We start from the raw sequence: 26,124 nt of genomic DNA, 5'->3' as shown, positions 1-26,124 counted from the left end.
CCTCCAAGCCATACACCATCCTGACTTGGAACTATATCACCGTTCCTTCACTGTCGCTGGGTCAAAATCCTGGAACTCCCTTCCTAACAGCACTGGGGGTGTACCTACAATACATGAACTGCAGCAGTTCAAGAACATGGCTCACCACCTTCTCATGGGCAATTAGGGATGGGCAATAAAAGTTGACCTTGCCAGCGACGCCCAGACCCTGTGAATGAGTTTTTTAAAAAAGCTTTGCAGTGCAGCTCCACGGACAATGGAAGAGAAAAGGCCCGCCAAAGGGATGTGTCAAATTATTTTTATTGGCCCTGGAGTAGTGTGGTCCTCTGCGGCCCACAAGGATAATTCGGGTTGCCATCCCACCGGGGCACCCTCCCCACCTGCACGGCCGTGACCACCCTGCCCACCACTTAACCTCCTAACGGATGCTTTGGCCCAGTTCTTCTGCCAAGACTGGCACACTGCGTTGACTGGGCCATTTCATGTCCTGCAGCTCCTTGATGAATTTAGACGAGGCTGGGTCTCAAAGTCATGGGGTGGGGGTGGTGATGGAACACTTGGCCACTGGAATGAGTGACCAACCTGAAATCAAAATTAATCCCAGAGCCTTTCAAAACGGGAAACGTGCCCGAGCACATGTGCTGATCCCCTCACACACGCACACAAAGACATATAATATACAGGAGCCTCATACACTAGGCCAGACTAAATATCCTAATCCCATTGAAAGTTTTTTTTAAAAAATAACACCAGCCATTTGATGTTTGGGCTGCGAACCTAGCCAGAGACTTCTTTAGCAATGAATTACTCCCCTCTGTTTGGAGTAAAAGTACATACTTTGAAAAGATGGTTCTGTATAATGAATACATAACTTGGAATTAGTGGTTTGAAGGGAAAACAAACTGGTGCTGATTATGAGCCATAACCCCTCTGAATATTTCCATGAAAGCTCCTGTCGCTTTGAGGATCTAAATGTAATTGCTGCTTTATCACCACTTAAATAACGAGCAATCACTCGTCCTCAAAACACGCACAGACAAGTCCTCGTGGTGAGGTTAGATATTTTCTTGTTTGGTGTACAAGAATTCAGATGCTTGTTTTCTTTTCCAGATGCTTTACTTGTTTTTTTTTTCCTACCAGGGAACCAGAGGTCCCCAAGAATCCTCCTGAATCTTCGGAGTATATTTTGTTCTGTACTGCTCTAAAAAAGTCCATGTTTGGTGTAGGTCACTGAAGGCTGGTGGAGGGAGATGAGAGGACCAAGCTCACTACTTTAACGGCCAGTTTGGGAAGTAGTGCGTGTCTCCTGCAGAGTGACCAATGTGGGTGGTAAAACCAGGTCTCGGACTGAGGACGCATCAAGTGCCGACCGTAGTGAGGGGATTGGGAATTCCAATGCTGGCTCTCGGATCACTGCTGTTTAATAACTACAAGCATTATATGGTTTGGGGAAACACCGCTCTACTTGGGCTCCTGGACAGGTGGGTCAGTCTGGCCGGGAGAATCAGACCTATTATATGGAACGCACCTAATTGAGAAGAAAATGTGGCTGTGGTTCCAACCAATTCAAACCAGCCAAACTGAGACTGGCTCAGATATTTGCTATTCTTCACTATCTCCATTAAACTAACTCAAGCAACACCAGTGAGACATATTAAACAAAACCATTCCCACAGTTGGAGCGCGTTGGACCTAACGCTACTTGTGCGCTTTACACAGTGGCTGGTGTAAATCAAAGGTTTTTATGAAGTCGGGAATCTCTGTCCTCTGTCTCTCCAGTTCTCACCTGTGGTTCTGAGAAAGTGAGCCTGCCCTTAAGAGGAACATCGCTCCAACCTGGAGCAGGACCTGAAAGTGGAACAACCCATTGAGGTTGTGAGATCCATGGAGCAGGGTGGGCAGTGCTGAGCTCAGTGTGCGCTGTAGTGGAGTTGGCACCTTCTCCTCAGGTCGTCACAGCCGGCGCGGGCTGAGAATGGAGGAGTTTGCCACTTTTGGCAAGATACAGGAGGCTGTGTCTTTGTCTCGGCCAGCTGTTTCCCCTGAGGCAATTTGAGCCAGGGAGTAAGCTGGGTGGGGTGGGGGTAACTCGTGATAGTGGCCAGGACCCCTCGTAATGCTGCTGAGGTCACAGAATTCGATCAACCCAAATGGAACCCATCAGCAGCTGGTGTCAGTTTCCAAGTGCTCGTGAAACTTGTGCAGAAGCAACAGCCCTGGCATGGCCTTGAGGCAGGGAGTGGGCGAGGGAGCTCAGTGATGGGCAAAGAACATGGAAAAGCCAAGAACATGGAGGTCCTGCTGATCTTAACAGCAGGGCCTCATTGAAATAGCTTGTGGTTGGCTGCCTGTCCAGCAGGTGGGGGTGGAAAATAATGGCAGGAGGAGGTAGCCCAGGACTAATGCATGTTAAGTTGGCCCCGTCTGCTTTAAGCAGGAGTCTCGTCCCGGGCCTGAGCCACCACTGACAGGGAATGGGGTCGGCTTGGGATTGGGTTGCTCAATCCTGATATTTTAAACTCCCACCCTGACCTGAAACTCCCGCCCTGAACTTCGCACACCCGTTGAGGGAACGGGGGGGGGGGTGAAAATCAAGGTTATATTGGATCTCTTTTATCACTTCCCACCCACTTTGTGTCTGTTCAATGCTGACTGACAATGCTTACTTGCTGATGTGAAAATGCACTAAGTGGCAATAGACAATTGGGAAATTGATCTTTTCAGGCCAGTTTCTCCTCAGTTTGGAAATTACAGCCCTGGAACTGTTTATGAGGCGGTTAGATTGTGTCCGTGCACTTTAAAAAGGTGTAATCTGAGTAAACAGCTGCTTCTGGGCAAAATAAATGGAGCAGGTAAGACACTATAACTAGCAACATTGAAACTGCCGTTAATGCAGATGGCTAAAGGTTATTGCTCTTTGGCTGATATAAAGGACTGCTGGTTTTAAACATGGACGTTTTCAGTGATGGGGACTGTCCCGTCATAGTCACACTGGCCTGAAACAATCACATGCCCCATCTGCTCCCAAGGTTCTGAGCACCATTACAGAGTCACAAGCCCACACGTCAATGCCGAGTAAACACCAACTCATGTCTCATGGGGTTTTGAGTTTCAGACAGAAGGCAGTATTATTCATTCCTTTCTTATCTCTAGATTTAGCTATTACAATGCACTCATGGCTGGTCTCCCACATTCTACCCTGGGTAAACTTGAGGTCATCCAAAACTGCTGCTCTTGTCTTATCCACATCAAGGCCCGTTCACCTATGACCGCTGTGCTCGCTGACCTACATTGGCTCCCAGTCAAGTAACATCTTGATTTTCAAATTCTCATCCTTGTTTTCAAATCCCTCCAGGGCCTCACCCTCTCCCTATCTGTGTAACCTCCTCCAGCCCCACAACCCTCCAAGATATCTGCGCTCATTTAATTCGAGCCTCTTCAGCATCTTGGGGAGTGTAGAACCAGGGGACACAATTTCAAAATAAGGGGGAAGCCACTTCAGAGAGAGATGAGGAGAAATTCCTTTACTCAGAGGGTTGTGAATCTTTGGAATTCTCTACCCTAAAGGGCTGTGGAAGCTCAGTCATTGAGTATGTTTAAAGCAGGGATTGACAGATTTCTAAATACCAATGACATAAGGGGATATGAGGAGAGTGTGGGAAAAAGGCATTGAAGTGGATGATCATATTGAATGGCGGGGCAGGCTTGATGGGCTGAATGGTCTACTCCTGCTCCTATGTTCCTGTCTCTGATTTTAATCACTCTACCATTGGTGGCTGCGTCTCCCGTTGCCTAGGCCTCAAACTCTGGAATTCCCTCCCTACACCTCTGTCTCTCTACCTCACTTTCCTCCTTTAAAACACTCCTTATAACCTTTCTCTTTAACCAAGCTTTTGAACATCTGACCTAATATCTGCTTATGTGGCTCAGTGTTATATTTTGTTTGATATTGCTCCTGTGTAGCTCCTTTGGACGTTTTATTATATAAGTTGTTGTTATAAGTTGTTGGCTAATCTCTACAACACAGACACGCACACATCCAGTTATTAGAGGAGCTCGGACATAGTATTACAGCAGTGCCAGATTCTCACCTGGGCCACGTCACAGTGGAGACAGTGCAGCCGATCGAGAGTGAGATTTGGTTAGTCAACGTCACACATTTCAGGCCTGTTCTTGCACTGGTTCGGGCATAAATTCAGCGTAAAATAATCCTGTAACAAGGGCAAGCCATTCGCCAAACCAATCCCAGCTGTAAAACAAAGAGGAGCATATGCTAGAATTATCAAAACAAAATTACAGATGGAACAACAAGTGGGGAGGCTGAAATAATAAAAATAACAGTCTGTTTTCATGCACTGTTGAACTAACTAATCTCATTGTCGGGATCTGTCTGTGTAAGCTATCACGAGGAGCAATTTCCCATGCAAAATGTGATAAAGAGCCCATTATAATCACATGGTCAGAGACAAGCGTTCTCATTGAAAATTTTGCAGGGCTGTTAAGGCTGAGATTCAGAACCATTTTTTTCAGTTGAATCCTCTGTTTCCAAGTCATGCAGTCAGTATGGAATATTATTATTTTAACAGTACATATATTCATTTCAGCAAAAGAGTTGTTATTCATGGCTTTTGCTATCATTCCCACTGGTGATCTTGGTCCATGGGAGAGGCTGGGGGAAGTTATCTTGAGGTCAATAAAAGGTTTCAGGAAGACATCTGCTTTTTAGCCAATTCTTTTGCCCGTTTGAATCATAGAATCATAGAACCACAGAACACAGATGGAAGCCATTCAGCCCATCATGCTTGTGACAGCTCTTTGAAAGAGCTATCCAATTAGTCTCATTCCCCTGGACTTTCCCCATAGTGATGAAATTATTTTCCTTGTTAAGTATTTATCTAAAATTTCCTTTTAAAAGTTACTATTGAATTTTCTTCCACTACTTTTTCAGGCAGTGCATTCCAAATTGTAATAACTCACTATGTAAAAAATATTCTCCTCATTTCCCCTCTGGTTCTTTCGTCAATCCCCTCAAACCTGTGTCCTCAGGTTACCAACCCTCCCAGCAGCAGAAACAGTTTCTCCATTCTCAATGTCACACTTCATCGCTTGTGTTTTTCATAGTCTTGGCTGCCAAATGACTAATAATGGGGATGGCGAAAGGCAGGCCTATTGCTTTGCGGGAAGGAGGGGGCACTGAATTTGGAGAGGAACTCAGATCTGCTTAAATTTCAGCCTACGTTTTGGTTGGCGTTTGGTGGTAACAGGTGTTGCAATCCACATCTTCAGAGATGCTCCCATTCTGCTCAGGACCTCAGAAACTAAAGGCCACGCTGCACATGTTAGAGAATGGCCTCATGCTGGACCTGTAGTAACAATAGGCAGCAAAGCCTATAGTTGTCACTATATCGTCCAAGGCTCTTTGAACATCCTCAGTGACTTCATGAGACCTCTATACTCAGATAGTAACTGTCTGGTACACAGGCCCCATGAAGTCCACATTTCCGCATTCTGCAGCTGAGGAAGGGCGCCACCTGCCTCTCTGCCCAGCAAGCTCCTGCCACCTCTATTGCCATCTTCCCTTGCCCCTCCATACTAATGCTCAGTGCAGCACCCAGCGCTTCTCCTTCTGATCACTATTTAAAGACTCTGAAGAGGATGTTCCACTGCTGGAGCTTTAGAAAGGTTGAGCGAGTGATGCAGAAAGCTGTCAGATGCTGGTTAGTTCAGTCAGGATCTGAGATGCAACTAGTTCTTAGGAAATGCTGACCAAAGCAGAACAGGAACTTGTGTTAAAATACTGCCTATGTGACATTCCTTCAAACATGGGGAGGCGGTGACGTACTGGTATTGTCACTGGACTAGTAACCCAGAGACCCAGGGTATTGCTCTGGGGACATGGGTTCGAATCCCACCACAGCACAAGGTGGAATTTGAATTCAATTAATAAGTCTGGAATTTAAAAGCTAGTCTAATGATGGCCATGAAACCATTGACGATTGTTGTAAAAACCCATCTCGTTCACTAATGTCCTTACCTGGTCTGGCCTACATGTGACTCCAGATCCACAGCAATGTGGTTGACTCTTACATGCCCTCGAAATGGCCGAGCAAGCCACTCAGTTCAAGGGCAATTAGGGATGGGCAATAAATGCTGGCCTGGCCTGCGACACCCACATCCCATGAATAAAAAAAAAATTACCTGTATGACAAAATACTGAGTGCGATGGTGTTGCATTGAAATATATGAGTCAGAGTGAGAATGATTGAGTCAGCCAGTCAGTGGGTGAATGAGCGAATGATTGGGTGAGTGAATGAGTGAGTAACTGAACGAGTGAATATGTAGGCAGAGAAGCAAGACTATGAGAAGGATGGCTCTCAGCTTGTGGAAGAACACACTGACCTACTCCATGGGTTTCAAAGTGGCCTCATTAAAGGCAGTCCCAGGCTTATAGTTGTGGGTCTGACTTCCAGTTCTGGCCTTTTCTATTCCAGCACATATAATGGGTAGGAAATTAGATATTGGCCATTTTACATCAATGCTGAAGCTTAAAATTACCCCCATTATGTTACGAGAGTACAGGTAAACTATGCTTCACCAATCTACTTCATATAATGTACGAGTGGGTTTCCTGCCCTTAAGTGTTTTAATCAGGTCCACAAGGGGAGGCAGTGGCATGGTGGTATTGTCACTGAACTGGTAAACCAGGGCAATGCTCTGGGGACATGGGTTTGAATCCCACCATGCCAGAAGGTGGAATTTGAATTCAGTTAATAAATCTGGAATTAAAAGCTATTATAATGATGCCCATTGTTGCAGAAAACCCAACTGGTTCACTAATGTTCTTTCGGATAGGAAATTTTGGCCTACATGTGACGCCAGACCCACAGCAATGTGGTTGACTCTTAAATGGCCCAGCAAGAAACTCAGTTGCATTTTACTGCTATGAAGCCGGACGGACCACCCAGCATCGACATAGGCACTGGAAATGGCAAACCCAGCCCTGTCAGCCCCATAAAGTCCTCCTTACTAACATCTGGAGGCTTGTGCCAAAGTTGGGAGAGCTGTCCCACAGACTAGTCAAGCAATAGCCTGACATAGTCATACTCACTGAATCATACCTTACAGATAATGTCCCAGACATGACTATCACCATCAATAGAGGTGGTGGCACAGTGGTATGACAGTATTGGTAGGAGTGACCACCAGCCCTGTCTTCACATTGAGGATACCTTCCATTATGTTGTGTGGCACTACCACCATGCTAAATGGGATGGATTTCAAATAAATCTAGCAAAGCAAAACTGGGCACCCATGAGGCGCTGCGGGCCATCAGCAGCAGTAGAATTGTATTCAACCACAATCTGTAACCTCAGGGCCTGGCATATCCCCCACTCTGCCATTACTATCAAGCCAGGGATCAACCCTGGTTCAACGAAGAGTTCAGGAGGGAATGCCAGAAGCAACACCAGGCATACCTCAAAATGAGGTGTCAACCTTGTGAAGCTACAACCCAGGACTACTTGGGGTCCAAAATGTGTAAGCAACATGCGATAGACAGAGCTAAGCGATCCCACAACCAATGTATCAGGTCTAAGCTCTGCGGTCCTGCCACATCCAGTCGTGAATGGTGGTGGACAATTAAGCAACTAGCAGGAGGAGGTGGCTCCACAAATATCTCCATCCTCAATTATGGGGGAGCCCAGCACATCAGTGCGAAAGATAAGGCTGAAGCATTTGCAACAATCTTCAGCCAGAAGTGCCAAGTGGATGATCTATCTCGGCCTCCTCCTGAAGTCCCCAGCATCACAGATGCCAGTCTTCAGCGAATTCGATTCACTCTGTGTGATATCAAGAAATGACAGAAGGCAAAGACTATGGGCCCTAACAACATTCCGGCAATAGTACTGAAGACCTGTGCTCCAGAACTAGCCACGCCCCTAGCCAAGCTGTTCCAGTACAGCTGCAACACTGGCATCTACCCGTCAATGTGGAAAGTTGCCCAGGTATGTCCTGTACACAAAAAGCAGGACAAATCCAACCTGGCCAAATGCTGCCCCATCAGCCTACTCTCAATCATCAGTAAAGTGATGGAAGGTGTCATCAACAGTGCCATCAAGCGACACTTGCTTAGCAATAACCTGCTCAGTGACGCTCAGATTGGGTTCCGCCAGGGCCACTCAGCTCCTGACTTCATTACAACCTTGGTTCAAACATGGACAAAAGAGCTCAACTTAATAGGTGAGGTGAGAGTGACTGCCCTTGACATCAAGGAGCCCTAGCAAAACTGAAGTCAATGGGAATCGGGGAAAACGCTCTGCTGGTTGGAGTCATACCTAGTGCAAAGGAAGATGGTTGTGGTTGTTGAAGGTCAATCATCTCAGTCCCAGGACATCACTGCAGGAGTTCCTCTGGGTAGTGTCCTAGGCAAAACCATCTTCAGCTGCTTCATCAATGACCTTCCTTCAATCATCAGGTCAGAAGTTGGATGGTTCGCTGATGATTGCACAATGTTCAGCCCCATTCGTGACTCCTCAGATACTGCAGTAATCCGTGTAGAAATGCAGCAAAACCTGGACAATATCCAGGCTTGGGCTGATAAGTGGCAAGTAACATACGTGCCATAAAAATGCCAGGCAATGGCCATCTCCAACAACAGAGAATCTAACCATCGCACTTTAACATTCAATGGCGTTACCATCGCTGAATCCCCCACCTGGGGGTTACGATTGACCAGAAGCTGAATTGGAGTAGCCATATAAATATCGTGGCTACAAGAGCAGGTCAGAGGCTAGGAATCCTACGGTGAGCAACTCACCTACTGACTCCCCAAAGCCTATCCACCATCAACAAGGCACAAGTCAGGAGTGTGATGGAATACTCTCCACTTGTCTGGATGAGTGCAGCTCCAACAACACTCAAGCAGTTCAACACCATCCAGGACAAAGCAGCCCGCTTAATTGACACACCATCCACAAACATTCACTCCCTCCACCACCGACGCACAGTGGCAGCAGTGTGTACCATCTACAAGATGCACTGCAGCAACTCACCAAGGCTCCTTAGACAGCACCTTCCAAACCCACGACCTCGACCAGGACAAGGGCAGCAGATGCATGGGAACACCACCACCTGTCAGTTCCCCTCTAAGCCACACACCATCCTGACTTGGAACTATATTGCCGTTCTTTCACTGTCGCTGGGTCAAAATCCTGGAACTCTCTTTCTAACAGCACTGTGGGTATACCGACCCCACATGGGCTGCAGCGGTTCAAGAAGGCAGCTCACCACCACCTTCTCAAGGGCAATTAGGGATGGGCAATAAAGGCTGGCCTGCCAGCAATGCCCACATCCCATAAACAAATTTTAAAAAAGCTTCTTCCTAATTTTATGCCAGTGTATCTTAGTGGTGAAGACCCTACCGGCACATTTCGCCACCTCCTGATGGGCACCATTGGCCATTGTACTATAAGGGAGGGTCTCTCTCCTCTCCTCCAGTTCATGCTGCCACTCTTTTCATTCTCTCTCCCCAATTTAGGTTAGCACTAACTCCCACCTCCCTCTTTCATTCTGACAACCTCCTTCCTCACCCCACTTCATGTGGAGGGGATCCTCGCTCCTTTCTCAGCTTATCCAGGCAACTTCCTTCTTACACCATCACCCCACGAACAATTCATGATCGAACCTTCCCGCTCCCACCCACTCAGTTCTTGTTGGTAATCTTCTACCTCCTCCGGATCCTTCTGGAACTCTCCTCTCTCCTCAGCATCACTCCTGCTTCCTACCCGCTGTAGCTGCTATCCAAGGGGATGAAATTTTACTTGGGCAAGAACTCAAAAGAGAGTTCTTCTGTCACCAAGAGACTCTACGGGGTGGAGCCAGAGGCAGAGGGATGGGGCCAGGGGTGGAGGGGTGGGGCCAAGAGCACTGAGGGGTGGGGCCAGAGGCAGAGGGATGGGGCCAGGAGTGGAGGGGTGGGGCCAGGTGCATTGACCAGTGAGTCCAGGGGCACTGAGGGCAGGAGTTTACTTCAAGAAAAGTGACTGATAAACAAAGCTTATTTTTAATTGCTTTTACATATGCTTTCAACACAGAGAATGCTGCACAACAGATACCAAACTGAATGTGTAATCAGACACAGGCAATATATTTCCTCCTCACCAACCTAAATTCCACATTAACTCTGCACCTCCAGTCTGTACCAGCTCTGCTTATGCTGTCCCCATTCAGTCAGCTTTTATCAGTGCACAGGCAATACCCATAATGTTCAAGACAGCTAGCGTGGATGCATCACTCCCACTTAGTGTGAAATGCAGAAAAACCTGTGGGCAGCGAGGCCTAGAAAGTGTCAACAGACACACGTGGGGAAACTGTGTTCACTGCAAGCATATACTCACAATGTATCATTAGCAAACGCGTACAGTAGCAAAATCCAACTTGGCATTGGTGAAAGGCCTTTCGCCATTGCAGATACAGAAGAATCAAACCATCGGTTTACTGACACTTTTTTTTTCTTTTTGGGCCTCCTTATCTCGAGAGACAATGGATACGCACCTGGAGGTGGTCAGTGGTTTGTGAAGCAGTGCCTGGAGTGGCTATAAAGGCCAATTCAAGAGTGACAGGCTCTTCCACAGGTGCTGCAGAGAAATTTGTTTGTCGGGGCTGTTGCACAGTTGGCTCTCCCCTTGCGCCTCTGTCTTTTTTCCTGCCAACTACTAAGTCTCTTCGACTCGCCACAATTTAGCCCTGTCTTTATGGCTGCCCGCCAGCTCTGGCGAATGCTGGCAACTGACTCCCACGACTTGTGATCAATGTCACAGGATTTCATGTCGCGTTTGCAGACGTCTTTATAGCGGAGACATGGACGGCCGGTGGGTCTGATACCAGTGGCGAGCTCGCTGTACAATGTGTCTTTGGGGATCCTGCCATCTTCCATGCGGCTCACATGGCCACTGACACTACTGCTATGGCAAAATTATCACAAAGATTTACAGTCACAGCAAACCTCATCTGTCTTTGGAATGAGATGTTGAACTGAGGCCCCATCTGCACTCTCAGGTGGATGTGAAAGATCCCTTGGGACTATTTTGAAGAAGACGAGGGGAATTTCCTCAACCAACATCTCTAAAACAGATTTTCTGGGCTTAATGACATTGCTGTTTGTGGGGTCTTGCTGTGCACAAATTGGCCACATTTCCTACATTACATCAGTGACTACACTTCAAAAGTACTTCATTGGTTGCAAAGTGCATTGGGATGTTCCAAGATCATAAAAGGCATGATATAAATGCAAGTCTTTATTTCTTCACATGGGCTTTAACACTGAAACACCTGAAAGACTTTTCCTGAGTTGAGGAAACTGTGAAAACTGTGAAGCTCTTTTTAATAATCAGGATTATGGAATGAAAGAATTCAGGCTTTGGTTTGTTGTAAGTTGGTATTTTCATTATCACTGTCTGCTGGCACCTTCTGCACCTTTATCTTCAAAGATCATTCCCTGGCTCTGCAGTCTCCACATGGTAAAAACAGACTGAAAACAGTGAGCTCAGAGTTATCACTGTGTCAGCATTCAGCTACATTAAATCGGATCATTATATATACCTGGCTGTCTGTTTACTGTGCACAGACTGACACCTACTACATATAGTTAACTAACAACAGAATATGTAAATCACAGAGAAGTCTATGTGTGCCACTCAGCTCTACTTGTTCGACTTTCTACACATTAATTGATCCCATTCGAGGTTCGCTTATTGAGAAACAGAGGTTGATGGAGGAAAAGGGAATGGAAAACTAAACAAGTTTACTCCCAAACCCTTTCTCCTCGTGGCTTCGTTCCCACCAGCAGATCATTGATGCTCTCAGAGAGGTTGAAGAATGTGTAGGAGTGGCCCAATACCACACAGTATGTGATCTTATTCTAGAACAAGTGCTCCAACCGCACAGTGTGTGATCTCATCCACAATGAGTGTCCCAGCCCCACACTGCAATGTGATCTCTCTCTAGAATAAGTGCCACAACCCCATTTCATAGGATTACATATGATATATGGCACAGAAACAGGCCATTCAACCCAACCAGTCCATGCTGGCATTTATGCTTCACTTGAGCCTCCTCCCATCTTTCATCATCTGAATTTATCAGCGTAATCTTCTATTCCCTTCTCCCTCATATGTTTGTTTAGCTCCCCTTAAATGCACCAATACTTCACTTCAACTACTCCCTGTGAGTTCCACATTCTTACTACTCTTTGTGTAAAGCAGTTTCTTCTGAATTCCCTATTGGATGTTTTGGTGCCTATCTTATATTGTTATGCTCTTCCCCACAAGAGGAAACATTCTCCCTGGATCCACTCTATCAATGTTAAACTTCAGAAAGCTTGTTGTGGAAGGATAATGCTGGAGCCTTTATTTACTCTGTTTCACATTTATTGTGCAGAGTAAAAGGACTACAAACCTGTAACTCCTCACTCAAACCCTCCACCAGTCTCAGTGAGTGTCTGCTTATAAGTTCTCAACTAAGACCCCAATTAACATCCTTCATCTGCATATAATCAAATCATTGACACACAATTAACAGATTAACAATCAAAACCTTTTATAATTTTAAAGACCTCTATTAGGTCACTCCCTCAGTCTTTTCTTTTTATCATTTCGATCCTATCTCCAAAATCTCTTGGTTCACAAGTCAACCTGAGTAATTTTGTGCCATGCTTTCCGTTTATGACAACACGAAGCCACATTTAAAATTTTTATTTAAGATGTGATATGTAAAATGGATGAAAACACACGTGCTGGAAATGCTGAGAGTACACAAGTTCCACAATGCATGTGGGTGGCACAGTGGCGCAGTGGTTAGCACCGCAGCCTCACAGCTCCAGCGACCCGGGTTCAATTCTGGGTACTGCCTGTGTGGAGTTTGCAAGTTCTCCCTGTGTCTGCGTGGGTTTTCTCCGGGTGCTCTGGTTTCCTCCCACATGCCAAAGACTTGCAGGTTGATAGGTAAATTGGCCATTATAAATTGCCCCTAGTATAGGTAGGTGGTAGGGAAATATAGGGACAGGTGGGGATGTGGTAGGAATATGGGATTAGTGTAGGATTAGTATAAATGGGTGGTTGATGGTCAGCACAGAGTCGGTGGGCCGAAGTGCCTGTTTCAGTGCTGTATCTCTAATAAAAAAGCTAGAGTTAGGCCAAAATTAAACAAACAGCTATATTTGTTCTGGCGTTTTCATGCTGCAGAATTCAGCAACGTTCATCTGAAGCAAATATTTCCTGGTTTTGATGCAACTTTATGTCAAAGATTGACCTGTGCTCTCACTATATCAACCTTTCCAATCTAGGCTTTGCATTACCAGCATTACTAATATTTAGCCAAAGAAAACCTTTTCTTTAACAAGTTTTTCCTTCTTCCACGAAGAGAAAGTTGCATATGCTAACCACAAACTAGGCACAGGTAAGTAGGTCTCAATCATCTACCAGGATGTAAGAACAGGTCAAAAAGAGTATTTTAGTACAGAGAGCAGGAGAGATGAGTGAAGAATGGAAGTCAGGAATACAAGGAAAATGTTTGTTTTTACTTCATACAAAAGTGTGTTGTAATGTTAAATGTAGACAATTTTGGATTAATGTTACAGGGATTAAACTGTCCGTGGTTATGTAGCACTATTATTGTAATAGGCTAGTGATAGAAGCAATCACTTTAGTGATTTAAGGCTTTCATTTGACATCCCTCCACTAATTTAACTTTTAATTTTGCTTCTATAATAGTGGACAGAGGAATGTAATCCAAATACTTTAAGCAATCATCCATTCTTATCACTATTTCAGTGTCAGTGGATGCAAGCTGCAAAAAAGTCACCAAAAAAATACAGCAGCGTTAATTCCACCTCCTGTGCTCCCACTCCCAGTCTGTGCTCTAACAGAGCATGGATCGGAGTCAGGGCTAATGTCACCTCTATGATTGTGGAGTCAGCCCCAGTATCACCAGGCTGGGGACCCACCTGCAAACACTGTAGTGTATCATTGTTGCCATAAAAGCTCGCACTGGAACAGGCCCCTTAGCTGCTGCTGAGGCTTTCTGAGTATATTTCTTTTACCTTCCACTTTATTACAGCGCTGACTATGGAGTGACTCCATGGCTCAGTGATAACAAGCTGCTTCTGTTAGAAGGTAGGGCTCCAACTCCAACCAAAGCTTCTACATTCTGGGGGTGACATCCAGTGAGATACTCGCATCCAGTGGGTGTGGGTGGTCCCTCCTCATCATATGGCTTGTGGGAACGCCTAAAACCCTCCCATTATAGTGGGGTGCCGCAAGGATCAGTGCGGGAGCCTCAGCTATTTACACTCATTTACACATATTAATGACTTGGATGAAGAGACAGAGAATAATATATCTAGGTTTGCTGATGATACAAAGCTCGGTGGAAAGGTAAGCTGTGGGAAGGATGTAGAGAGGCTGCAAAGAGATATAGACAGGTTAAGTGAGTGGGCAACAAGATGCCAAATGGAGTATAATGTAGGGAAGTGTGAAGTTGTTCACTTTGCTTGTAAAAATAGAAAAGCAGAATATATTTTCAAAGGTGTGAAACTGTTAAGTGTTGATGTTCAGAGAGACTTGGGGGTACTCGTACAAGGAACGCACAAAGTTAACATGCAGGTGCAGCAGGCTATTAGGAAGGCAAATGGCATGTTGGCCTTTATTGCAAGGGGATTGGAGTACAGGAATAAAGAAGTCTTACTAAAATTGTATAGGGCTTTGATGAGACCGCACCTGGAATACTGTGTGCAGTTTTGGTCTCCACATTTAACAAAGATATACTTGCACTGGAGGTAGTGCAATGAAGATTTACTAAATTGGTCCCAGGGATGAGGACGTTGTTCTATGATGAGAGGCTGAGTAAATTGGGCCTATATTCTCTGGAGTTTAGAAGAATGAGAGATGATCTAATTGAGACATACTAGATTCTGAAAGGGCTTGATAGGGTAAAAGCTGAGAGATTGTTCCCACTGGTCAGGGACTCTAGAACACAGTCTCAGGATACGGGGCCAATCATTTAGGACTGAGATGAGGAGAAATTACTTCACTCAAAGGGTTGTGAATCTTTGGAATTCTCTACCCGAGGGCATTGTGGATGCTCCATCGTTGAATACATTTAAGCCTGGGATGGATAGAATTTTGGTCTCGCAGGGAATCAAGGGATATGGGGAGTGGGCAGGAAAGTGGAATTGAAGCCCGAGATCAGCCATGATCATATTGAATGGCAGAGCAGGCTCGATGGGCCAAATGTTCTACTCCTGCTCCTATTTCTTGTGTTCTTATATACAGAACTCACCCTACCCTGCTGCGTAACGATAGCTACAGCCATGGAAGCGTGTTCAAGTCACAGCTTGTCAGGCTGTTAATCAGCCTGCAAAACCTCAAGTTATTCTCCAAAGAAAGAATGAGAAGATACAAAAATACCAGCACTGCCTGAAAGCTAATTTCTAACACATAAAATGATGAACATTAAGAGGCCTTTGCTAATCACTTCGCACCCTCTCCTGTCACTATTAATGATGACAGCTATTTCGAACAGTTTATCAAGAGGAAAACACAGTTTTAATAAATGTCTTCAATGTCAAAAAAGTACAGCAGGCCTTTTTGTACTGTGACCCCGCTTAACCCACTCTGCGTAAACACCCGACCGACCCAAAGACATGAAGCTTATTCAAACACAGAATACCGGGCTGTCCGATTCATTTCTATAAATTCTCAATACACATAACTTGCAATCCAATCATAATATTTAATAATTCATCCGGCACCAAGTGTTACAGCTGCCCCCAATTCACTTTCTCAGCACTTGTCCTTCACTCGTTGTACATCGCAAATCCATTACCCAGTTTAATGCAAACGCAGCCTTGTGCTTTAGAAGCTGCTGTCATTTCTGTGACTGGAACTAGTAATGTTATGAAAGGTGGATTTCTGTTGGGTTAACTCCTGGTTGTAGAATAAATAGGGAGAACTCATCAGTGATTGATGGTTGTACTTGCAATTAAGCTGCTACATATGATGATATTGGCTCCTACATATACCCAGGAGTGTTCTGTTATGTGGTAGTGTCATTCCAAAGTCATCACTAGTTCCAGGCTATTACAGATAGGCTATTGCCTATCCAAAACAGCAGACTGTGCAACCAACTGATTAACTAAATGTTCAACTACTGTGACCTTTTATTGAAGTAGGCAGATTAGACAATTAGCCAGCACTCTCAGATTACAGTTCACCCATTCATAGAGAAAGCTTTCACAGTGCCCACTCTGTGCTATCTCTCCTCTGACAACAGGTCTTCATGTAGCTCCCAACATTATAAAGTCTAATGTTCTTCTCATTCCATTATATCCAGTTCCCCCAATCCCTGCTCGAGATAGATGTGTCAATCCAGATACAATACAATCCAGTGATCCGCCCTCTCCTCTGGAAAGGGTTTGTCTGTAGCCCTCAGGTGAGGACCAGCTTGGATTTGACTGTGATGTCCTCCATCATCCAATAACCTCCCAGTGCTGGGTTTCTAGGCTTGCCCATGAAGAGTGGTCACTTGGACAATATACAGGAGGTAAGACATTCATTTATATAGCACCTTTCACAAGTCATAGAGTCATTTATGGCACAGAAGGAGGCCATTCAGCCCACCAAGTCCATGCTGGCTCTCCACGGAGCTATCCAGTCAGTCCCACTCCCGTGCTCGATCCCCATACCCTGCAAGTTTATTTCCTTCAAATGCCCATCCAATTTCATTTTGAAGTCATTGATTGTCTCCGCTTCCACCACCCTTGTGGTCAGCGAGTTTCAGGTCATTACCACTCGCTGCGTAAAAAGTTCTCTCTCACTTTCCCCCTGTATCTCTTGCCCAAAACGGACAATCTGCATCCCCTAGTCCTTGTACCATTAGTTAATGAGACCAGATTTTTCTTGTCTAACTTATCTAAGCCAGTCATAATCTTGCGCACCTCTATTAAATCTCCCCTCAATATCCTTTGCTCTAAAGAGAGCAACCCAGCTTTTCCAACCTAACTTTAAAGCTAAAATCCCCCATCCAGGAACCATTCTGGTAAATCTCCTCTGCAACCTCTCAAAGACCCTCACATCATTCCTAAAGTGTGGGGACCAGAACTGGATGCCATACTCTAGCTGGGGCCTGGCCAGAGCTTTATAAAGGTTCAACATAACTTCTCTGCCTATGCTAGCCTAGATTTTGTGCTCCAGTCTCTGAAATGGGGCTTGAATCCATAACGTTCTGACTCAGAGGTGAGAAAGCTGCCCACTGAATCACAACTGGTATGAGAACGCTAGCCCTAGTGGGACAGAACCTCAGTGGCCAGAATGGAAGGGGACAAAACAGGAGAAAATAAATAAAAATACAAGCAAAATATGTTATTCACAGCCTTACATAATATAAACTTCATTATTTGAGATGGTTTGTGCCTGGTTCAGACCAAGAATGAAGCCTGTATCTTGGCTATGAGGAAAGGTTGGCCACTCAGTTAGGCTAGGAACCATTCTGCAACCAGAAAGAGGCCAAGATCTGGCCTGTAGCAAGACACAATGAAAGGGTTCAGTCTGCAGTTTGACAAAATTAGTGTTTTCTTATCCTGATACTTAAGCAGAAAGTCCCCAAACATTGTAAAATAGAATAAGATGATAAAAGAAGATACATTGTTCTTAGATTAACAGGATGGGCACAGGGTCTTCCACATGACCCCGTGTTATGTTTGTTTTTACTATAAGGTCTGTTTGTTCCCTGACCTCAGGCTAGCCAACACAGATAGGAATCTGACTGCAGCCAAACATCCTGCAGTTGACCCCACAAATCTAAAACAAAATCTGTTGTCATGCAGGCGCCCCCCACCGCCAAGAATTAGGCATATTAATTTTGTCATATGAACATTGATTTTAAACTTGCTGGGAAGAAGGGAAGACCTGTTACAAGGGCTGCCAGACAGTTAGCTGAAAAACATTTGCATACTATCAGACATTGCTTGTGGAGACAAAAGGACCATTCCCTGACACATTCAACCCACAATGGATTTTGATCACCAGAGAATGAAGGTGCAAGGACGAGCATTCCAGAGACTGCTAAGGTGATACAATCCACAAAAGCCAGGACTGGTTAAACCAGCTAGTCACATGACTAACTAGCTGGTCCAGGGTTTTTTGAACTAGCCACAGAGTTTTTGAACTCAGAAAGACTGTTTGCTCCTGGAGTGAGAAGACCTCTCCTGTTTGCTCCCATCTCTTTCTCACAAGCCTCTGGACCCACTGAGGACACATGAATTTCAAGAGAGCTAAGTCTCCCACGTCAAACAAGGTTTAAGAAAAATACTGGGCCCCAATGAAAAGCAAGACCTACCTACCATCAAGGACTTTACAGCTAGCTCGAAGAACAGTAACCAAAACCACCTTCTGATAGTGCCTCAAATTTTTCCACTTTATTCCTTCTGTTCTTTTCTGTCTCTATCTGCATGTTTGTATTCCTATGCACGCTAGCATGGGCGCATCGCATATCCATAGGCATTAACCGAATTAGAGTTTAAGTTTAATAAAGTTTGACCTTTTTTCTTTAAACCGAAGAGAACCCGTTTGGATAGTTTCTTTGCCTTATAATTGAAAGTTAGTGAACAAGGATTCACTAAGGGGGAGCTAAAAAAAAACCCAGTGTGTTTAAAATTAAACCCTGTTACGGTAAGACCAGATGAAGGCTGAGAGGGAACCCGATACACCTTTCTCACCTGGTCGTAACACTGTTCACTGCGTATCTAGGACAGCATTACCATCCTTAAATAAATATGGATGAGGTCCTGTATCTAGGTGTTACTGAAATAAGATCTCACATTCCACCTAAATTCTTAGTTTTGGAAAGTTCTGCTTTAATAAAGTTCAAATGGTAGGAAATAAAACAGAAACAGAGAAGAAGATGGCCAATGGAGCGGGGGGGGGGGGGAGGGGTGGTGGTTATCTCTTGGGGTGCCTTCCACTGCATCCAACTTGTTGCTGGCCACTGGAGCTCACCAAGTACCAGACAGGAAATGAGAAAACTGCCCAGATTAGAGCTTGTACAATCTGGTGTCCATCCTTAGTGTTACCTCATAAAGAATACATTGGCCGCATTCTCTCCCGCTAAATGTCAATGTCTTTGCAGTATCCCTGGCACCCTCCTGATAAGGCCACTCCCAATTCCCTATTCAGCAGTAATGACACAACTTCTAGACTGAATAGTGAAGGCTGGCAGTCTGACTGAAGTTCATGGAATAGGTTGGAGCACTTTGCAGCATTAGGTCTTTATACGACTCCTGGAATAATAAGTAGGGCCTCCTTTAATGAACGTTCTAGCTCGCCTTATCATTGAAGGTGGAAGCACAGGTAAGAAAGAAAAATGAGATCCTGTGTCTTAGACATGAGGCATTTGATACAAAAACAAGGAAGCGATGAGGGGTTTGACCCCAATTACCGCCCCAATTGTGACTTACCCTTCAACACCAAAGTCACCCAATCTTCCAAATTATGCTACACTTATCACATGTTCTAATGTCATAGAGTCATTTACGGCAGAGGAGAAGACTATTCCGCCCATCGAGCCCATGCCGGCTCTCCACAAAGCAATCCAGTCAGTCCCACATACGTCTTAAATTATTCATAGACGGTATCTCAAAACCTTACTTTTGGAAAGTATTCTGTCTAATTGACGTTTGAATGAATCAGTACTAACTGTTTTCACCATCTCCCTGGGGAATCTGTTCCGCAGTTCCATCCACCTGAGAGAACAGATGTGGCCTCTGTTTAGCATGTCATCTGAAAGACTGCACCTCTGACAGTGCTGCATTCTATCAGTACTGCACTGAAGTGTGAGCTTAGATTCTAGGTTCAAGTCTGTGTATTGGGACTCGAACTCACATCTTTCTGATTCAAATGTGAGAACTGAGTCACAGCTGACATTTTAATATTAGCCTGTTCCAGCCTATAGTGTCTATTGTCCCATCTGCTTTAGTTACCTGCTGAGATTTAGGACTGTGTTTCAGTGCAGTGTTCCTCACTTTGCTCTTCTGCCGTGTTTGGTCTTGGACAGAAATCCACTTTCTCTTTGGCCGAATTCCATTTTTCCACTGAGCTTTACAATGACCATCTATGCTTTGTATGAAGATGGACACTCTGCTGGAATCCTTTAATCCAGTGCCTGGTCTCATTCAATTTTCTGCTACTCCACTGAGACTTTTTACTCTACGCTCAGCCAGCTCTCATTGTTCATGTGGGCTTTGCCCTGCACTGGCTCCCACACTGCTGGATGATCCCTGCTTTGTGCTATTCTATGGCTGCTGGTTCTGCTCTGCTTCACTCGTCCTTCAGAACTCATCCATCACCCATCCTTGACTTGCCCTTCAAGCTTCTCATCTATGTTACTGACCCTTGGAGACATCATCCACAGACCATACATTCACTGATAAGACCCAATCTACCTCGCCACAAGAAACCAGGGCGACCTGGCACAACCAGATGTTTTCTGGCGGGTTCCCTTAATCTGCCGCTGGTGTTACTGCATGAGACCTGAGGAGTTTTGGGCGCCAATATCAACTCAGTTTGTCCCTGTCAAGACTCTCACCACCCGGCCTTTTGTTTGGTTGAAATAGATTTGGATATTAATATTGATTAGCTTAATCTTGCCCCAGGAATTTTACTGTTTGCAATCTTGTGCTTAAGTTTGTTATTTTGCCATTTTATTCTGCTGTGTTCATGTTGACCTTTTTAACCTTTCCATTTCTCTCTTGTAGTACCTTTGGTTGTCTTAGTTCCACCCCTTGGGTGTCACAGCTGTTGCTATACATTCAGCATTACCAAACAACAAAACTTGAGGCCTATTATGATTTTTAAAAGTGGCTGAAACAATATGAGCAAGAGTAAGCATTTCAGTGACGCTTCAGTGTACAAACAGAGCAACATACAAATGAAAGCACCTTTTTCAAAATGAAAGAAGCAGGAGATGGTGAGAGTCATACGGAGAGAGATTAAAGATGAACTAGAAGACAGATGCAAACTGAGAAATAGAATTTGGCTTCTTAGGGGCTTCTTAAGAAGTACTTAATGTGAAAGCGTAACATTACCTGTGCTTCCCTTCAAGCATGTGTGGAACTGATGATGCTTGCATTAAGACAGCAGAGAGAATGTGAAGAGATTCAGCACAAAGCACAGCAAAGACACCTTTTATCATTTTGTCTGTGAGCAACGCCACAACAGACTAGAGACGACATATCATCACTGCTCACTCCTCATCATTTGTGTCTCATATGAAGGCAGACATTCTATTTTTGTGGGTCCTTGTCCAGCTAGAGCTGAATGGGCAGCACTCCACATTGTCTCCTAATGGATGGAAAATTAAAGGCTGTACACTCCCGATTCTCCTTCTCTGATAAGGAGTAGCTTCCTCATCGATGATGTCAAGGTATCTCTGTCGCCTGTGATAGATACAGCCCCACTGTTGGTTTACAATATATATATAAATGACTTGGATATGGAGACCAATTGTAGTATTTCCAAATTTGCGGATGACACAAAACGAGGAGGGATGTAAGTTGTGAGGTGGATACAAGGAGGTTTCAAGGGGATCTGGACAGGCTAAGAGAATGAGCAAGAACATGGCAGATGGAATATAATGTGAATAAGTGTGAAGTGATCCATTTTGGTAGAAAAAACAGAAAGGCAGAGTATTTCTTGAATGGTGAGAGGTCGGGAATTGTTGATGTTCAAAGAGACCTGGGTATCCTTGTTCATGAGTCACTAAAAGCTAGCATGCAGGTGCAGCAAGCAATTAAGAAGGCAAATGATATGTTGGCCTTCATTGCAAGGAGATCTGAGTACAGGAGTAAAGATGTATTGCTTCAATTGTATAAAGCCTTGGTGAGACTGCACCTGGAGTATTGTGTACTGTTTTGGTCTCCTTATCTCCTTATACTTGCCATAGAGTGAATGCAGTGGAGGTTCACCAGACTAATCCCTGGGATGGTGGGATTGTTTTATGAGGAGAGATTGCAGAAACTGGGCCTGTATTCCCTAAAGTTTTAAAGAATGAGAGGTGATCTCATCGAAACTTACAAAATTCTTACAGGGTGTGAGAAGGTGGATGTGGATAGGATGTTTCTTCTGGCTGGTGAGTCTAGAACCAGGGGACACAGTCTCAGAATAAGGGACAGGCCATTTAAGACTGAGATGAGGAGGAATTTCTTTACTCAGAGGGTGGTGAATCTGTGGAATTCCCTATCCCAGAGGGCTGTGGAAGTTCAATCATTGAGCATGTTCAAGACAGAAATTGATAGATTTCTGAATACTAACAAAATCAAGGAAGATGGGGATAGTGGTGAAAAATGGCATAGAGGTAGATGATCAGCCATGATCTGTTTGAATGGTGGAGCAGGCTCGATGGGCCAAATGGCCTTCAACTGCTCCTATTTCCTACGATCCTATGAACAGATTGACAGGTACAAATCAGTCAAAAAAGTTATGATAATTGTCAGCAACGTGGATTACGATGAAATACATAAGCCTGAGGTCCAACTGATATTAGGCCTCAGGCTTCATTTACAGTCCCCATCAGCTCACCAGCAAGAACATTTGAATTTGGGGCCGCTGCATTGCTGGTAGTTCATGGAGGCTATTCCAATGCTCTCCCGGCCAACTTCCCATCTTCCACTCACTGTAAGCTTGAGTTCATCCAAAAATCTGCTACCTGTTCCTAACTCACACCAAGTTCTGTTCACCCATCACCCCTGTCATAGAATCATTTATGGCACAGAAGGTGGCCACTTGGCCCATCGAGTACACACTGGCACTCCACAAAGCTATTCAGCATTGACCTACCTTGACTCTGTTACAGCAATGCCTCGATTTTAAAATTCTTATCCCTCCATGGCTTCAGTCTTCGCTATCTCTATAACCTCCTCCAGCCCTGCAACTCTCTGAGAATTCAATGCTGCTCCAGTTCTGGCCTCTTATGCATCTCTGATTTTCATCACTGCACCATTGGCAGCCGTGCCTTCAGCTGCCTGGGCCCTAAGCTCTGGAATTCCCGCCTTAAATCTCTCCACCACTCCTCCTTTAAGATGATCCTTAAAACCTAACTCTTTGACCAAGCTTGTGGTCACCTGTCTTAATATCTCCTTATGTGGCTCCTGTCAATGTTTGTTTAATGATGCTCCTAGTAAACATCTTGGTAAGTTTTACAATATGTCCTGTACAATATTAATCACATTACTGACTTAGACGTGAATATAGGAGGTATGATCAGCAAGTTCCATATGATACGAAAATCGGTGGTGTTATAAATAGCGAGGAGGAAAGCCTTAGATTACAGGACGATATAGATGGGTTGGTAAGATGGGCAGAGCAGTGGCAAATGGAATTTAATCCTGAGAAGTGTGAGGTGATGCATTTTGGGAGGACTAACAAGGCAAGGGAATATACAACGGATGCTAGGATCCTAGGAAGTACAGAGGGTCAGAGGGATCTTGGTGTACTTGTCCATTGATCACTGAAGGCAGCAGCACAGGTAGATAAGGTGGTTAGGAAGGCATATGGGATACTTGCCTTTATTAGCCGAGGCACAGAATATAAGAGCAGGGAGGTTATGATGGAGCTGTATAAAATACTAGTTAGGCCACAGCTGGAGTACTGTGTACAGTTCTGGTCACCACACTATAGGAAGGATGTGATTGCACTGGCGAGGGTGCAGAGGAGATTCACCAGGATATTGCCTGGGCTGGAGCATTTCAGCTATGAAGAGAGACTGAAAAGGCTAGGGTTGTTTTCCTTAGAGCAGAGAAGACTGAGGGGGGACATGATTGAGGTATACAAAATTATGAGGGGCAGTGATAGGTTAGATAGGAAGAAACTTTTTCCCTTAGTGGTGGGGTCAATAACCAGGGGGCATAGATTTAAGGTAAGGGGCAGGAGGTTTAGAGGGGATTTGAGGAAAATCTTTTTCAGCCAGAGGGTGGTTGGAACCTGGAACGCACTGCCTGAAGGGGTGGGAGAGGCAGGAACCCTCACAACATTTAAGAAGTATTTAGATGAGCACTTGAAATGCCATAGCATACAAGGCTACAGGCCAAGTGTTGGAAAATGGGATCCAAATAGATAGGTGCTTGATGGTCGGCACAGGTACAATGGACCGAAGGGCCTCTTTCTGTGCTGTATAACACTATGACTCTAACATTACAGGTGCTATATAAATCCAAGTTGTTGTTGTTTTCAGTAGAAATGATTTGCGACCCCACACATGGGCATTCAGAACCACAGGACGCCTGAGCTTTGCATTGTGGTTTGCTTGCCCACATGAGCTACAATCATGGCAATGAAGAAAGGAAAGAATTTGCAATTACATAGCACCTTTCACAGCTTTGATCTGTCAAAGTGCTTTACAACCAATTAAACCTTTATAAAGTGTAGTCACTGTTGCAGTATAGGGAAATGCAACAGCCAATATTCATACAGCAAGCTTCCACAGAGCGTAATTAGAAAAATAACCAAGCAATCTCTGAAGTGATATTTGTTGAAGGATAAATACTGGCCCAGGAGAATTCCCCTGCTCTTTTATGAATGGTGACGTGGGATCTTATATGTTCAATACTACACCAAAGTAATGGCCTGGGTTTTGTGCTACAAATCTCTGGAGTGGAGCTTGAACCTATAACCTGACTCAGAGGTGAAAATGCTAAGGTCTCTCAGTCCCTCTCTCTCAGGGTGATATCTGTACACTGACTAATGTCTCGCAGTCCCTCTCCCTCAGGGAGATATCTGTACACAGACTGGGGTCTCTCAGTCCCTCTCTCTCAGGGTGATATCTGTACACTGACTGGGGTCTCGCAGTCCCTCTCCCTCAGGGAGATATCTGTACACTGACTGGTGTATCTCAGTCCCTCTCTCTCAGGAAGATATCTGTACACTGACTGGTGTATCTCAGTCCCTCTCTCTCAGGGTGATATCTATACACTGACTGGTGTCTCTCAGTCCTCTCTCAGGGTGATATCTGTGCACTGACTGGTGTATCTCAGTCCCTCTCTCTCAGGGAGATATCTGTACACTGACTGGGTGTCTCTCAGTCCCTCTCTCAGGGTGATATCTGTACACTGACTGGTGTCTCTCAGTCCCTCCTCTCTCTCAGGGTGATATCTGTACACTGACTGGTGTATCTCAGTCCCTCACGCTCAGGGAGATATCTGTACACTGACTGGCGTCTCTCAGTCCTTCTCTCTCAGGGAAATATCTGCACACTGACTAATGTCTCTCGGTTCCTGTCCCTCAGGGAGATATTTGTACAATGACTGGCATCTCTCAGTCCCTGTCCCTCAGGGAGATATCTGTACACTGACTGGTGTCTCTCGGTCCCTCTCTCGCAGGGTGATATCTGTACATTGACTGGTGTCTCTCAGTCCCTCTCTCTCAGGGAGATATCTGTACACTGACTGGTGTCTCTCAATCCCTCTCTCTCAGGGAGATATCTGTACACTGACTGGGTGTCTCTCAGTCCCTCTCTCTCAGGGAGATATCTGTACACTGACTGGCATCTCTCAGTTCCTCTCTCTCAGGCAGCCACAGTTGACAGCCAACAAACTTATTGAAAGTCTTAACTGCTGCCTCCCCCTCTTGGAACAGGACAACTAGCGCTCAATGGGCAGGAAACATACAACACCACACTTCCAAAATGACTCATTGTCCACTGCCTATAGCAGTCATGCTCGGGCCTGACAACAACCGTCATTCCCAGGTACCGTTACCAAATACGGACCACGGAACCAATACTTCAAACTAAAGAGGGATCCTTGTAAACAATAAGGGAAGAAGGGAATGTATGAAGTATGAAAAAAAAAGAACTGCAAAGGCAGGGGAGTGACTGGCTGCATTCTGCCAGTGTAAACTACACCAGTCATTCAGGTCACCAAGGGACAACTCTGAGCCCATTCAACCACATGGCAGAATCGCAGAAAAATACATAAAGCAAAGTAAACAGATTTTGTTTGGTAAATATGATTATCATGAATGCACAATGAAAGTGTTTCACATAAATGAATTGGGAAGAGTGAGGTTCGGCTAAGGTCTCTCA

Source organism: Heterodontus francisci, chromosome 37 (genome assembly GCF_036365525.1).
Source record: "Heterodontus francisci isolate sHetFra1 chromosome 37, sHetFra1.hap1, whole genome shotgun sequence".
NCBI classification, from domain to species: Eukaryota; Metazoa; Chordata; class Chondrichthyes; order Heterodontiformes; family Heterodontidae; genus Heterodontus; species Heterodontus francisci.
This window is presented reverse-complemented; position numbering follows the sequence as displayed.